Source organism: Haemaphysalis longicornis, unplaced genomic scaffold, assembly GCF_048455015.1.
Source record: "Haemaphysalis longicornis isolate Haplotype H1 unplaced genomic scaffold, Haemaphysalis longicornis Haplotype H1 scaffold_3, whole genome shotgun sequence".
In the NCBI taxonomy this organism is placed as follows: Eukaryota; Metazoa; Arthropoda; class Arachnida; order Ixodida; family Ixodidae; genus Haemaphysalis; species Haemaphysalis longicornis.
The window spans coordinates 152,082,741-152,098,613 of record NW_027526335.1 but is presented as its reverse complement, the minus strand read 5'-3'; the positions used below and the strand labels follow the sequence as shown (position 1 = coordinate 152,098,613).

Sequence of the window (15,873 nt, the reverse complement as noted above, 5' to 3'; positions counted from 1 at the left end):
ACTTAGAAAAAGTCAAATGTTTTATTTCTTGCTCTGGAAAATGTTTTAAACCACATTTTATTGGAAACTGCACCTGTTGCAAATTCGGAGGAATTTCATGGTGCCGAAATTGTTGGTACTGTTTTACGTTGATCGCAGCCGGCAGTTGGAAGATGTTACGTAGAATCACGTGACATTTTACGGAGGCCGAAGTCGCCAATGTGTGACGTATATACGTTCCCACCTACTGTTCATCTTACGTGGCGTCTTCTCAGCCAGTCAAAAAGAAGGCGTGGCCAACAAGCCACAGTGTTGTTGAATAGCAAAATCACTGCTACGTTTTTGTGTCTGTTGCAATTAGTCTGGTTTTTCAATGCCAGGCAAGAATTATGCACCTTCAGTAGAAAGAAATAACGCACACTTTAGAACTGGTGCCAGTAAACGTCATAAAACGCCAAAATGGCGCCAGCGCACACAGCCGCTTTGTCAGCCGGAAGCAGGTGACAAAAATGAAAGCCATTCAGACAATTATTAACAGATGTATAGCGCAAAAAAGACGAAGGACAAAGAATGCACGAGGACGAAGCGCTTCTTCCTCGTGCATTCTTTGTCCTTCGTCTTTTTTGCGCTATACATCTGTTAATAATGATCGACCAACTAGCCCAACAACGTACTTTACTAGACATTCAGACAAACACTCCAGTGAATTCACGAATTCACGGAGAATTCACGAAGTCGAGAAAAGGGCCCTCGAATTGCACCGACGAACGGACTCGGATGACTCAGGATAACATCAGTTTGAAGCCTGTGCGTAAGGCTATCTTTCTGTATTGTGCGCAAACAGTTCACTATGATAACTGCATGAACGTTCGCGACATTCTCGGAATGTAATAACCTGTTCTACTTTTACCGTAGAAAGGAGATACAAAGTTAACTTTGTCGATCTCTTCGTCGCGTCACCCCCCCCCCCCCCACACACACACATAAAACGGAAAAAATTAGCGGAGGGGGGGGGGGGCGCTCTTTGTCATGTAATCTACGACTCGTTGCCTTATCACCAAACGAGCCCATAAAAAAGATTTCATGTCATTAATGACTCGCTGCCTTATCCACCAATGAAGCCAGTAAAATGACTTCATCGCGTGTTTTCTGTCTTCTAGTCTTTCTGTCGTCATTTGTTTACTGCTGTCGTTTTACTTCCTGTTTTGTCTATTCTTCACCTACATTCTGAGCGTATAAATTTGTGTAAGCGTTTTCTTTTGTTTGTTTTTTGCTTTTTACGTTCCCACAGTGCCATTTTTTCGAGTGTGTTTTTCTTCGCTTCGGAAATGCTTATGCGTGCCGCTTTTCCTTCTGCCTTGCGTTTCTCCGGGCCTGTTCGATGCTGCCGGTTGAATTCGTCTGTATCATCCCCCTCCCTAATCCCGAATGGGTCATGAAGGTATTTAAAATAGAAAATTAAAAATATAATTATATATATAATACGCTTAATTTAGTCTACCATGTTTCGTAGTATGAGACAAAATACTCTAGAAGAACACGTACACCAGTGACACAAACGATACTCTTACGAGAGTTTCCCCGAAGCGTACAGTGACACTGCCCTCAGTCTTCCTTAAAGGAGGAGGAGCACTTTAGGGGCCCAGCTTATCGTCGTAGCTCGTCCGCGGTCACGGCGTCCCGCACTCAAACAGAGGATTCGAAAAGAAGACCGCTTTCCCATTTCGGGATAGAACCTAATTACAACCTAATTGAACCGGATCGAATGTAATCGAACCATGACTTTGTGTAGCGCAAAAAACAGACAAGGGCGGGAGGAGGCGACGGGCACAAGCTACTTCTGTCCTTGACCGTCTTTCGCGCTACACGAAGTCATGAATTACCGTTACCAACAAGCCCACACCCAAACTCTGCTAAGGGATCGAACCGTCACAAAGCGTATGCCTATCTCGTTGCGTTACAGAGGCATACTTTACTCGTATGCAAAGTGTTATGGGTGATATTTGCGCTGCGCTGCTTCCATAGACGCGGCCGTTGCTAGGCCGCAAATAAGTTCACAATATTATAAAAGAACGAAAGCATAATAAATCAACACATTAATTACCCCAAGTTAATAAAAATAGATTCAATGTCTCTTCGTGGACCTTTTCAGGGACTGCGGTGCCGTGAGGGGCGGGAGAAGGGTGCACAACACACGGGAAGGCCCTCAGGACCTAAAACGACGCTCATTGTTTAGCGTCGCTTTGAGCATCGCCCTCAAAGGCCAAGAATACATGTGTTTGCATGTTACAAAACGACGCCGCTTTTTTTGGGAATTGGGCCACTTTTAAAAATTTTTTGAGCGACACGCACTCGGGATGAAAAAGACCGAGAAGCACACAATTCCCTGAGATCACGAGCGCTATTACAAAAAGCCCGAGATAGCTCGCTCCAGAGTTTCCAGCTGCTCGTGTTAACAAAGTATTGATAGTGGAGCATCTGACAAACTTCGAGCGAAACCGGCGCAGTTGTGCGGAGCCTGCTTGGCATATTCAGCGCGTCTGGTTGAGACCGCTCACTTTACAAAAGCACGGCTTGTTCAATCATCCGCGTGCAGTGCTCTCTAATAGAATCGAGTTGTAATATGCAGTTTGTTGCGTGAAGTAGATAACCCAGCTATTTCTTTTAAAGATCCAGCCTTCTTTCAAAGCTCCGCCTTCTAAAAGCGGCGTGGGGCGGCTCCAATTTTCTCGGTGTTCTGTTCTTCCACTGAACTGTGTCGCGAGGTTTGAGGGTAGCTCCAGAGCAGCTCAGCGCAAACCCAAACAAAGTAAGCGGAGTTCACTATAACGAAGGGAACGTGCACACTTATCCCCATTCTGTCAAACAAAACTACGTTTGTTTACGTGCGTGCGGCGGGCGTAGTATCAGAATCACCCAAATTCAGCTTGTCATGACCATGTTTGAACATTAACGAGTGCGTTTTAGACGTTGATTTCGGGCCATCTGTAATGGGTTGTGTTTTTCCTGTGTATGAAGGTGGCTTCCGTGGGAAAATCTTGTCTTGGCAACTCTTATCGTTCAAACTAGGGTGAACTCTTCGTTCGGGTCGAACACCCCCGCGACGTTGGCAGCATTGACTGACAGTGGCCCGGGAAATGGGCTGGGTGTGTTTAATTGACCCGACAACTCTGAGGAAACTCGGGATTGATATTGCACGGCTTTGTTGAACTCGTGACGGTCGTGATGGCGGCTGCTGCTGCGTGATTCATTGTTCACGGTCGCCGCAGCAGGTATATTTCTAGCCCGGCAGATCCTTTTATTTAGCTGAGGAGGAATTTTGAACTCGTTTTCGTCTCTCGTAAAGCACTGTGCATTGACAGCGCAGTCATCTGGTGACCAGTCCTCTTTACGACAACTTCGAGGCGGCTTTCGCTCCATGATCGTTGAGGAGCAAGTGCGCTGCAGTTTTATGCGACGGGCAGATTCCATGAAAGCGTTGGTAGCAACCCAACCATCGACCGCCACTAGTCGACAGTTAGGAGGTATGTACGCAAAACGATCACTGCAGACGTGGTTCCCTGACTCCTCCTTTTTTTAGGTGGTTCGCCGGACGCCTCTTCCACAGGGTCTACCACGCGGCTGTCTACAGCGGAGCGTACGCTTCCATTATCGCCTGCTCGCAAAACTGTTTCGTAGCATGTAGGGTTACCAACCGTCCCAGATTTTTCGGGACTGTGCCGAATTTTCATACAACGTCTCTAGTTCTGCGCCGTCCCTATCGGGACAGCTATATGTCCCGGATTTGTTACAAACCGCCCTGTTAGAAATTTTTATGCCATCCAACGCACGCTTAACAAGGCGCGTCACTTTGCGGAACACGTACATTCTTTAGCAAGGGCAAATGTTACGGGCACTCTAAAAGGCCGCAACAATAAACAAACAATGTATTTGTCTGGAAGATACCGCAATAAAGAAAGCTAATTTCGTTGCCTTCCTACGATAGACTACAGCACGCCCCACCCTCCCCCACCCCCAACCCCCTTCCTTCGTGACTTACTTCATTGAAGTGTTGGTAACCCTAGTTGCATGACCGTGCGTTTCATTTATCGTCAGCGCGCCAGGCAGTTACGTCAGAGGAGTTGGGTGTCCGCACCCTTCTTGTGGAAATGTTACTGGCACGATAGAGCATACAATCAACCGCGCGTAGACGACCTCAACATATTTCAACAGGCTTTGTCCAGCGTCGTCGTCTTCTGCCTAAAAGCAGAGCATGGAAAGCTTGTGAAGGGGAGAGTTGAGGATTAAAGTAACCGCGTTACGCCACAATGACGTTAAGCGGCAGCGGAAAGCGGGTGAAGTAAGGGAGGCAAGTGAAGGGACTGGACACGGTAAAAAAATACAAACGACTGCAGAAAGCTTCGTCGAACAACAGCGGTGAGGAGCAAAGGAAATAAAGGAAATAAATATCAAAAGTTGTTATCGTTTTTGCTATTCCTCCCTTCGTAACACATGCCCACTTGGGTGATTGGCCGGCAATTTGGGGTTTTGAGGAACTAATGTGACCGGTTTTCAAAATTCACAAACTGTGAATTGGAACAGTAAAAGCTTCATATATTGCCTCCTGCGTGATACCTGATCGTCGTAGCACGTGAGCACGACAGGTGTACACCAGCCGCGCCGAACCCCGATTCTAGGAGGATGTGGCCTGTGCCAGTCTTCTTGATACGTAATTCACGAAGCAATGAAAGATAATAAGCTCCACACAAACACGGTATAGCGGAAAAGAAGTCGGTAAAGCAATTCGTGCCAGAAGGCAAAGAACGAAAGCGAGGAAAAATACGCAGTCAATGTATCAGTAAAAATAAAAAAAGTTATTCATAAATATCGCCAGACTTTTGAAGCACGTAAGCAGACTTCAGTGCCCCGAGGAAAGTTTGTATCGGAAAATGGACGGAGGGTTTCGATAACGTAATACCGAGAAACAGTTACTTTGAATGTGGCCTGTTTTCATCACGCGCTTTCTTTTTTTGCTAGTCGGTCTAGTCACGTGGCTGGCATCGTCTGCCACCGATGACAGAAACTGACCTTTGGAAAGAAACCTTTCAAACAAAAAAACTGGTGTTCAGTGGCGTAAATTATGGGGAGGTCAGGGAGGACCCGACCGCCCCCCCCCCCCCCCCCCCCCCCCCCCCCGCCCATTGCGCGAGATATTTCTCAAAATCTATATTTCTAAAAAAACCCGGCCGCCAATGCAAGATGTGTGTCCCCCCTTTTGAATTTTCTGGGCTTACACCACTGCTCGTATTAACGCTTGACATAAAAATGAATAAATTTTTGTAGTGAAATACAGATTATTAAAACAAAAGCGCAATAAAGTAAAGTAGCTGGATTTGCTCCCCCCCCCCCCCCCCACCCCCCCCCCTCCGTAGCCACCACTGCAACAGTGGAGCGAGAAAACACACTGAAAAATGCCGCCACGCCTAGCCGCGCCTTTTGAGCGCGCTACCCTGGACCGGTTACGTCACCTCATTAATCAGCAAACAGCATGAATCGCATTTTTAAAGCATTTGAACTCCCCTTCGAAATTTTACCACCATGTTAGGTGGGCGCCACTACGAGGCACGTGTCTCCCGAGTTCCCGCTCAACCTCGGCGCTTCTGTAATAACACTCCAGGCCTAATGAATCTGCATAGTCTTCGTGGCAGTTGATCGACATCATAAGGTTTGGTGGAAATTTTCAACTCCCTAGTGGGGATACGCTCGATCGCGAATGCTGCTACTACTAGCTTGGATTTTCACGTCATCTCGGTTGAAAGTTATCCAGCTTGACGTACAATAATTTTGATTCTGCCGGGCGGATCTTTACGTTCAACGTTAAGGTTACCCAACGTTATACAGGCCGATTATAGGCCTAGAACATCACTTGCCTACTCAGGGGGATTGGCGAGGAAAGATGGCAGCTGTAATCAGAAGTTCAGAACCGGTTCTCCATTCGTATGCCCCAATTAGAACTGATCCGCAGAGTCAAGGCAGTACCTATTGCCACCAGAGTTCTCGATATACGACTCCGCGAACAGTTACACCCCTCTACCCATCTCTCCTTTTTCAAAATAAAGTTTATGATAATTATAATGATTGCTTTCGCCATAATGGTTCCTCTTTTAAAGCACGTGAGCAGACTTAGGTGGCTGGAGAAATTTTTTTGTTCTTTAAAGGAGCCATGAAGACAAAATACAAGTTGGGTTTATTAGAAAGACTGCTTAGTCCCGATAACATTGATACCAATATCATCGCAATCTTCGAACAAATAACGGAGATATTAAAGAAAACGTGTGAAGCAGTCGCGACCCCCTAGCCAATTTCCCGCAACTTTTCTATGACGTCACGGAACCTTGTTTGTCCGATTGGCGGCCGCCTAACTGACCTGTCGTGACGACACATGACTGGACGTCTGTAATGGGGCCTCTAGTTCCATTTCACCGCATCACTTGAACGCTAACGTGCAGTTAACGCACTGAAAATTATGTTTTATTGCTGGCCCGTATGACGTCATTCTTGCTCATAACACGTCACTGTGGCGCAAAATTTGAAAGTTTTTAAATACTTCTTGCTTTTTTTCGTTAAAAACATCTTTTGTAGCTCTGATGGAGCTGTGTGAGATACTGAAACCTAGTTCTCTGAAATTAGACAAAGTTGTATTTTTTCTTCATGGCTCCTTTAACGTGGGATCGACTGGGCCCCGGAAGCTTTTGTTTTTATACATTGTGACAGTCGAACATTTCAGGCGACGATGGAATGTTTTATAGTTTCTGGAACAATGCCAAACTGTCGTTGAGTCTTACTATGGCGGTCGCGCTTAGTGGGAACACGGGAACGCGTGGCGCGAGCTACTACTAGAGCGTCCTAACGGCGGTTCGCGGAGACAGCGCGCATGCGCGTTGCGTGGGAAAGAAGAGTACAAGGGCGGTATTCTGGTAACTGTCCCTTTTCAAACGTCCCTTTTGCATCCCTTTCGTCGTGACGCACTTCCGGTTAAGCAGTAAGCCTTTGATTCAAATACCGTAACTGCTCTTGCAAACGCATATTAAAGAACTAAAACCGTATCAGAGTATCTTTTATGGGTTTATTTGAACGTATTTTGAAAACCTAAACGCGGTAAATTTTTTTTTTGTTAGAACGTTGAAAGTTTTCACCTCAAGGGGAGGAACGTCCAAGGATGGCAGCTGCAGTCAGCTGTTTCCTTGTGACAGTGAAGCGTAAACAATGCTGCGGCTACTCAGTTTTTCGCGAAAGGACTCCGTTTTGAGGTCGGTGACAATGCCCGTGCATCAAGATAACCGTCCAGTTACGTATTTGGCATGCCGACGCGGGCTTTTCCAAGGACCTGGAATGGTACTTTACATCGTTGACATTTTCGTGGGGTTCTACGAGTGCAAAAATGTGTAAGAGGGGGGATTTTTGTTTCTTAACGACGTACCTGTTGCGCGAGAAGTCTATGAACGTTAAGCTGGCATGAGTATGCGTACAGTACCAATAAAAGGTTATAAATGTCATGCGGAGTGCTTGTGTAATGTCTGCTCTACAGCTATCAAGCTCGCACGCGATCGTTTATTCCATTGCACCTGCTGACCGCTAGCTAGCTCGCAGAAGATCCTTTATTTCACTGTGTGGTGGCGGCGTATAATGCACAGGCTCAAGGAGGGCTGCGACAGCGATATCGTTTCTTCGTTACCGGCCGCTGACTGAAAGCCACCGGTAGCGAAGAAACGAAGGGCGCAACACTTGCTCCTCGACGCTGAGCGCGTGCGTCCGCCGACCAAGTTCGTCCCGGAGCTTGTCGCACAGCCACCGCACGGTAGAGGCGGAAATGCTGGCGGAATGCTTCTCGGGGAATATCGAACGCGTCTGCATTGCTTCTAGACCGCTTGTTCCGTCGGCGAGCCAACAGCAAGGCGATAGTCAGCGCATTATTGACTGCTTCCAAAAACCGTCTGTTTGAAATTCAAATCGCCTGTTCGAAAAAGCCGCGGTCAAACGCAGTAGGTCCGCCGCGCGTGCGTTACGTCACATCTGGTTGTTTGCTTTTAGCCCATCAGGGCTCGCTCAGAAGGGACACTTTTTAAAGGGACACAAAATGGACAAAACACGAGAATACCGCCCCACATCTCGTCGCGCGCATCGCGTCATCAGGCGGCAGCGCGTCGTCTGCTACTTGCAAGCTGCCGCCGCTCAAGAAGCAGTCGACCTTGCCAGTGGCCGCCGTGAACGGAAAAAAATAAATACTGCGGCGCTGGAAAAAAAAGTTAAGAGATTTCTTTTACGCGCAAATAAAACGGTTGATCCAGGAAAGCAAGAATGACTCGCGCTACGACGCGCTCCGGCATTCTGCAGCCGTGAAGATCGCTAGCGCACGCCGTCACTGCGAGATGTGGAATGTTTTCATTGCTCGATCAGCCTGACCACACGCGACCACCACGCGCATTGTCTGCAGCGGGCGTCGCAATCTACAGAACTTCTATCTGTTTGGGTGTAAATAAGGACGAATTTAAGCTGATTACGAACCTCGTCTGAAACAAAAGAGCGAGTCTCGGCCTTGCGATGCTTCCCTTCCTTTTTTTGTGTGTCTTCGTGCGTTTTGTGCAATGTTGTCAATAACAGTAGCTCCAAGTTTGCTTCTTAATTTGTGTATTTTCTGTCATCTGCTAGCTATGGCTCCCGGCATAACTATAGCTTTACTATAGGTTGAGGAGGACGTTTGTTGAACTGGAGAAGCTAGGTAAACTGCCATAAGAAGTTGCGCAGTGAAGCCCCCAGCCCGGGTGCATTACGGGGAAGCTAGTTTCTCAATTTCAAAGAATTTTTATTTCACGGCCTAGCACAGCTTCTATCGGGAAACAACCCCGACGATGTGGTAGTGTCCCGTTCTTGGTATTCTGTCAAAACACACACGCAACTTCCGTTCTGGGCGTCAGTGAAAGTATTATAAGTTGTGGAGTGAAGCCGACCTTAACACTTTCTGCCCTCATCCGCGAAATTTGTGAGAGGGGCAGCATGGCAGCTAAGAATAAATCTTAAGTTTTTCGCATATAGCTTCAATCCAAAGAATTTTTTACGCTGTTTATATGCCCCAGGGCTCAGCAGCAGCGCACTATAATTGCACCACAGACTTATTTCCGCAGGCGATATTCCGCAAGTGATCTGGTAATAACATCCGGCCCACGTACAGCGCGCGTCTGCTTCAGCATGAACAATACAACGAATGCCGGGGCGCAATTTCAAATATCGGGTGAGGATACAGCAGTGTACGCTAGCCCGGTGGGCCCGGTAGTCGTTCCATACGTGAGTTACAGAAACTATTAGGACAAGTCATGGTGCATTTGAGCCAGCGACGGCTGCTTTAGTGAGGCCTTTTTTGCTCCCAAATGGACATTCGAGAGACTGCGCTGTACTTTCTTCAACCACGTTGGTTGAAGTTATTGCTACTCCTATGCGGCTGCAACTTGTCTCGCAGCTCGCAGTGGCGGCTCCTGCTAGCGATCTTCATGGCTGCAGAATGACGATGCACGTCGTAGGAAAATGCCGCGATTCGTTCTTGTTTTCCTGCATCAACCGTTTTGTTTGCGCGTGAAAGAAATCGCTGAACTTTTTTTTCCAGCGCCGCAATTGATTTTTGCCCGTCGCGGCGGCCACTGGCAATGTCGACTGCTTCTCGAGAGGCGGCAAATCGCAAGTAGCAGGCGACGTGCTGCCGGCTGATGACGCGATGCGCGCGACGAGATCGGTACTCTCCTTGCCCCCGCAACGCGCTTGCGCGGTGTTTCCACGCGGCGCCGTTAGGATGCTTAGTACCTCGTGCCATGCGCTCCCGTGTTCCAACTAAGTGTGACCGCCATAGTACGTCAACGATGAGGATAATGACAACAAAAAGGGCACTGTTGTAGATTTTTTTTTGTTTGTTTTTGCAAAGGTGCCTCCAGAGTTGTCAGTTCCTTTTGACCTTCCCGCTGCCGCGTCCTCACCCTGTGAGCGCGGTAGATGGCAGGACCAGGTGGCGTCTGCAATCACCGTTTTTCCCGCTCGGAACGATCCCCCGTATGAATCGACTTTAAAATTTGTTTAACAGTACCCTCACCCATACGGAATTTTTTCGTGCGCATGTGCACACGTGGTGACCCCTCTCACACAATCAGTTAATGGAATGCCTATGCCAGTTTGGACTCCCTAGGAAACAATCCCCGAGCCCACTGCTCCCGTATCTGGAACCATGACAAGTCGGGTACGCCGCTTTGATTACACGGTGCTGTTAGTTCGGAGTTTTCCATTCAAGTTCTATTCACTGCTATGAATGCTAACGGAAGAAACTCAAACATATATCTTTTCTTGTTTGTAGACTTCAGCACCACTGGAATGAAAACGTCAAAAATGTGCCACTGCTTCTCCAGACCCATGCCCACACCGGAGATTGGACAAAATCGGCGAAGCCAGTTCGTGGTTAGAAGACATGCAGTCATATCCTCCAAACCCGTACCCACATATCTACCGTCTCGCAACCAGATTCATCATTTCGGAAAGCTGCTCTGTTTAAGAGGCGTTTGACGCACTTTCTTATTCCAAGGCTTCCTTTGCTTTTTGGAAGCTCCCGAAATAGGCCGAAGTGACCACCTCAGCCTGAGCAATTATCTCCTCGATTAATCTACAGTGCATGCACAGAAAGTGATTTGCAGCAACATATCTCTTCCCCTTACCTCCCTAAAATGTTCAGGAGCGCACAATCCTGCGCAGTACACGTAGTTTAAAAGCCACGAGGATTGCGCAGAAAAACGACACACATATTAAGTCGTGCTCGCACAGAGTGGTGGAAAGTTTGAAAACCAAGTGTCCCAGTTGGACGATGCAGGCTTCCCCATTCTGGCGGCGCTGAGTAAAACCTTTCCTCCAAAAGACAAAAGAAAAAAACGCGCAAAAAAGTCTCAAAGGAAGGGGCGGAGCCAGTGGTGGTACCATACATCCACAAGATACCCCACAATTTGAAAAAAATTGGCTAATGGGTACGGAGTACCCATAGTGATCTCTGCTCCTGCGAAGCTGGAACAGCTTTGCTCTTTCACTGCAAAGGAGAAAACCAGGAGGACGGTTGTGCCAAAAAACATTCCAAGCCCTTTGTAAAATGCGCGAAAGGCGTCGTGTACGAAATTCCACTCGCATGCGGAAAGGCCTTACTTGGCCAAACTGGGCGCTTCGTGAATGATCGCGCAGGGGAGCATGAGAGCACATTGGGAGATAAAGATAGTAGAAGTAACTTGATTGAGCATTGCAGAAATTGCGAAAAAAGTGGGTGCAGGCTGAATGAGATTAAGATTCTTGGCCGGGGCAGCAGCGATGTCGCGCGTGAGATTATGGAAGCCTTTTTGATAAAGAATGCGCACACTTGCGTGAGTGACACACCCCTTGGTTGTATATAAAAGCGAGTCTGATTTCTTAAAGTCATGCTTGTAGGGTGGGACGATGGAACATGTTTTTTCAAGGTGTTTTGCATATGTATGTTCAGCGCATGCGCCAGTTTTGTCATATATTTGGGGCGCAAGCCCTTGAAGAAATCAGTTGTTAGTTGCGCTCGCCCTGATGTCTCACACATATGTGTGTCGTCCTTCTGCGCAATCCTCATGGCTTTTCAAATATCAGACCAACTAGCCCGTCAACAAAACTTGCCGTACACCTAAGCCATGGGCACTGGAATGCATGCAACAGGGGACGTTTAGGGTGTTTAAGGTGATACTGGTTGCACCAAATAATGTGTAGAAGGCACTAATTAGAATCCCGGGACCTACTTCTTCAAGCGCCTCTGACGCTTTTTGTTTGCGTCTGTGCAAACGATGTATGATACCGACAAATGAAGTGTAGGGAGCACTATAATTAAAACCCCTGAACCTACTCCTTCAAACTTCTCTGACGCGTCTGCGTATGTGTAAACGATGTATGATACCAACAAATAAGGTGTAGAAGGCACTAATTAAACCCCTGAACTTACTCCTTCAAGCGCTTCTGACGCTTTTCGTTCGCGTCTGTGGAAACGACGTATAATACTGAAAACTTTTCACGGCCACCTTTCCTCTTCTATTCTGATTTTTTTATATGAAGTTCCTCGGATTGCTTTCTGGAGCGCAGAATGGATGCGAAATGCAGGAACACTATTCCAACGGCGTTTATTATGCGCAATATCAGTGACGTCGTCCTCAGGTGGTCCGGTGTCAACTTCCGGCGTCCGCGACTTTGTTTCCTCTTCACCGTGCCATGTGGACGGCTTTGAAGTTAGTTTCCTCCATGCTACCCGAACGTCGATTTGTTGCTCGCCGCTGTTCTCTACCTGCATTGAAGCACCTCCATCCCTATCACCCCGTGTGCCACTACTCCGATGTGGTGGACTGTTTCGTCTTTCGTCGCGTCCGTAGTCGTTGTTATCGCCATTTTTACTTCCTCCATGCCATCTTCCACTGTTCTTTTCCATATTGTTACTCCCGCTGTACAATCTACTGCAGTTCCCACCTCTATCATTCCCCTTGTGGTCCTTGTCTGCGCTGCCCTTACTTTGTCTGCGCCGCCAGTCTTCACTGCTGCCATTTTCTTCACCGCTTCGGCCATTTTGCCCATAGTCGTTCTGGTCTTCCTCACATCTTCTGAGCACTTTTCGGTCTTTGAAACTCCTAACCACCCTTCCCACGTACCATCCACCACCGTTCGGACTGCGGCTCCCCCTTTTTCAGTACCACCATTCCCAATTCCAAGGGCTAACCCCACTTCCACCGTACCGTCCACAACCATTCGGATTGCTGCAGCCACTTCCTCTGTACCACCATCCCCAATTGAAAGGGCTACCCCCCCTTCCGCTGTACCATCCACCACCGTTCGGACTACTCCACCCACTTCCTCTGTGCCACCATAACCAATTCAAAGGGCTACCCCAGCTTCCCCCGTACCACCCATCCCCGTCCGGACTTCCGTCTTCACTTCCTCCGTACCACCCTATTACTTCTGGAACGTCACCCCCACTTCCCCCGTGCCATCCTCCACCATGATGATCATCGGTCATTCTGCGGGCCCTCACGCCATGGCTGGCCAAACGTTTCTTCGGGCTTCCGAAGCTCTGTGTCTGATCCGTTTCGAACTTCCCCTTCGTATGAAGGTCTTCCAACTCCTTGGACGAGTCCCGGATGAACTCGTCATGGTCACGGCGCTGAGGCAACTGGGGAGCGTTGCTGTTCGGTGAGGAAGGCCCGCGAACAGACCCTGCCCGCATTGTGGGTCCCTTGCTGCTTGTCCTCCAGGAAGAGGTCACCAAGGGAGTGCTGGTGACGCTTGCAGTCTGCCCTGGAGCCCACATCAGGGCGCAAGTCACCACCAGCATCACGGAAATGAAGGTCGCCATGCTCTGCAAAGCGTAAATCGGAACACGGTGGTTGTACAGTGAGAGACTGGTGATGTCACCTAAGCGCTTCTAGACTGCGCTCACGCAATACACGCCTCTCCACCCGGAATGTCACATACAAGCCTGATTCTCGGTCTGGTAAAGATAATAGTTTTAAAGCTACGCGTTTGATGCTTGGTACTTTATGAATTTTTGTTCTGCCGGTGCTAAAAACGTCTTGCGGCAAAGCCAACATTGTCGCGAAGGGTCAGTAGAAGACGTCAGTGACTTGCTTTTTTCGAAACTTAGCTTGATGACGAATGGTTTCTAAGAGGGCTCTGTCATTAGCCTGAGTTTTATTCCCGTGTGATAATATTTAGTCCACAGCGAATTTTAAAGCGACATGACACTTGCACCTCGCTCGATGGGCTGCAATATATCTTGCTTTACGGACGTGCTGGCTGGCATATCTGTGTGGCCAGAGTCTGTCATTGACACACCGGCCTGATTATTCGATATAACAACGACAGCAGGACAATGGCATCTTGTATACGACACCCCCGGGGCAAGTCCATAGTGCAATTCTTTCAAGCGATTTTCCACCAGTTATCAAACACCGTGCTTTACTACCATTCCCTCTGCGAATGCCCCGCAGACCCGTACCCCCCCGTTCCCTCCCCTCACCACTGGGAGCAGATGTTGCGTGACCCGGGGGAGTCAGGCCAAGTCCTGACCACCTCCCGGGCCCTGGCGGTCGCGGTGGCCCTGTGGGCCTCCTCCACCCCCAAAACCTGATCCCGATGGACGAAAAAACGTGTTCCTTCCTTACTTAAGTCCTGAAAGCATAGAAGTAAAGATTCCCGGCCTATAAGAGTCAAATTATTTGGCCGAATGAGATATATTAAACAGAACACGCGATTTAGGCGTCGAAAAATTATTCAAAGGTGGTATGGTCCGGGTTCTTCACCTTTCTCAAAGCAGAGTTTTTTTTTCATTCCGGATGATAGAGTTGATAATATATAGATAAGTGGCAGAGGGCTTCTATCGTCGCAATTGATGTGAAACAAAACTTGCGCGAAAGGTAGAGAGTACGTATGTCACACCACAGCACTGCCGACCTTGTAGTACGTTTTATTTCACTGAAACTGCACTTTCTTCTATGCGACAAGAGCCTCGACGAACAGGTGTTCTCATCAAGCAGAATAAAAAAATGTAGTTAAAGGAACTGCACTGCCATTTGCGGGGCTAGCTAGGCAAATCTGTTCTAATCCAGCATACTGCCAAGGGGGACACACAGGCCTCAGGTTGGAACACAGTGCGAGCAAATCGATCATATAGAAGAGGAGTGGCGTGAACCACAATTCTACCTTCAACGTTCGTCATTAAACATCGATTAGGGCTGCTAGAAGAAATTATCATGAATTAGCGAGGAAAAGTGACCCACCTGGCGAACGAAACTCCTGGGATGCACCAAATAAAGGAAATCGGACAACAGCGTTCGATTACACCTTTTGGTCTCTGGGCCGTGTCAGCCTGATCACGCAAACCCTGACAACTGCTGCAACGAACCACGTACCTATATATAGGCTGTCCTGGGAATAAGCCCGGAAAAGACGACACGTAAAAAAATAACACACAGGGCGGCGCACTACTAGCAACTGGTCCTATAGGAGCAGTCAGGCGTGCTGGGCGGCAAACAGCCACCGTTCGGCGAAAACTGCTGAAGGCGCAGGTAGGTGACGCTGAAATGCAACCGGTGCACATTCGCCGGGTACTTTATGGCTAAATTCCTTGTGACAAGACATAAGGTACACAATAGATGCTTCCGAAGCACTTTACACTCCTTCTGAAGGTCACGCTCACCTCTTAAAAATCCTGAATATGGCTGCCATCCTTTCATGCTGTAATTTACAATTCAGGCGAAACTGAGGAAGTTTTTATAAAATTCTGTAAAACTTTCCGGCGAAATTTCTATTCACGGTACTTTTTAAGCTTAATTTGCTGGGTTTTCCATCCACCATTGTAAACGGGACAAAATCTCGAAAGCAGTTCGTGGGCAATAATAGTTCTAACACCGAATGTCTTCCGTGAATTCTGGCGTTCCCCAGGGAAGTGTATTGGAAGTCTACTTTTCTTGGTTTATATTTATGATTTAATAAAATGCGCTAAAGGAGGAGTATAAATCCGAATATTTGCAGATGACTGTATTTTATTCACACCAATTAATTATTTTAACGACGAGCAAGTTCTGAATGATAGCCTTGAAGAAATAAGCAATTAGTGCGACCAGTTGGACATGAAATAAATATTAAAAAAATGTATTTAGAAGTATTACTAACAAAAAGCAACCATACGAATATCAGTACACGATTAGTGGCTTTCCTATCTCGGGCACTGACAGTTTTAAATATAATCACAAAGCCAAGGATGACGCAGTTGTCTTGAAGGAGAAACAAGTTTATTGGAGCGAACTTGTGCTCCTCTAACAACTGAAAAGAATACAGGGGCGG

General features: G+C 47.7%; 1 long non-coding RNA gene across 1 annotated transcript; it reads right to left on the bottom strand.

Moving 5' to 3' along the window:
* Positions 1–12,147: 12,147 nt before the first annotated feature.
* On the bottom strand, positions 12,148–15,031 carry LOC144175127 (uncharacterized). The gene is made up of 2 exons (XR_013323619.1): positions 14,808–15,031; positions 12,148–13,387 (listed from the first exon to the last, which is right to left on the bottom strand). It is a non-coding gene; the product is annotated as an uncharacterized LOC144175127 (long non-coding RNA).
* Between the last annotated feature and the right edge of the window lie 842 nt (positions 15,032–15,873).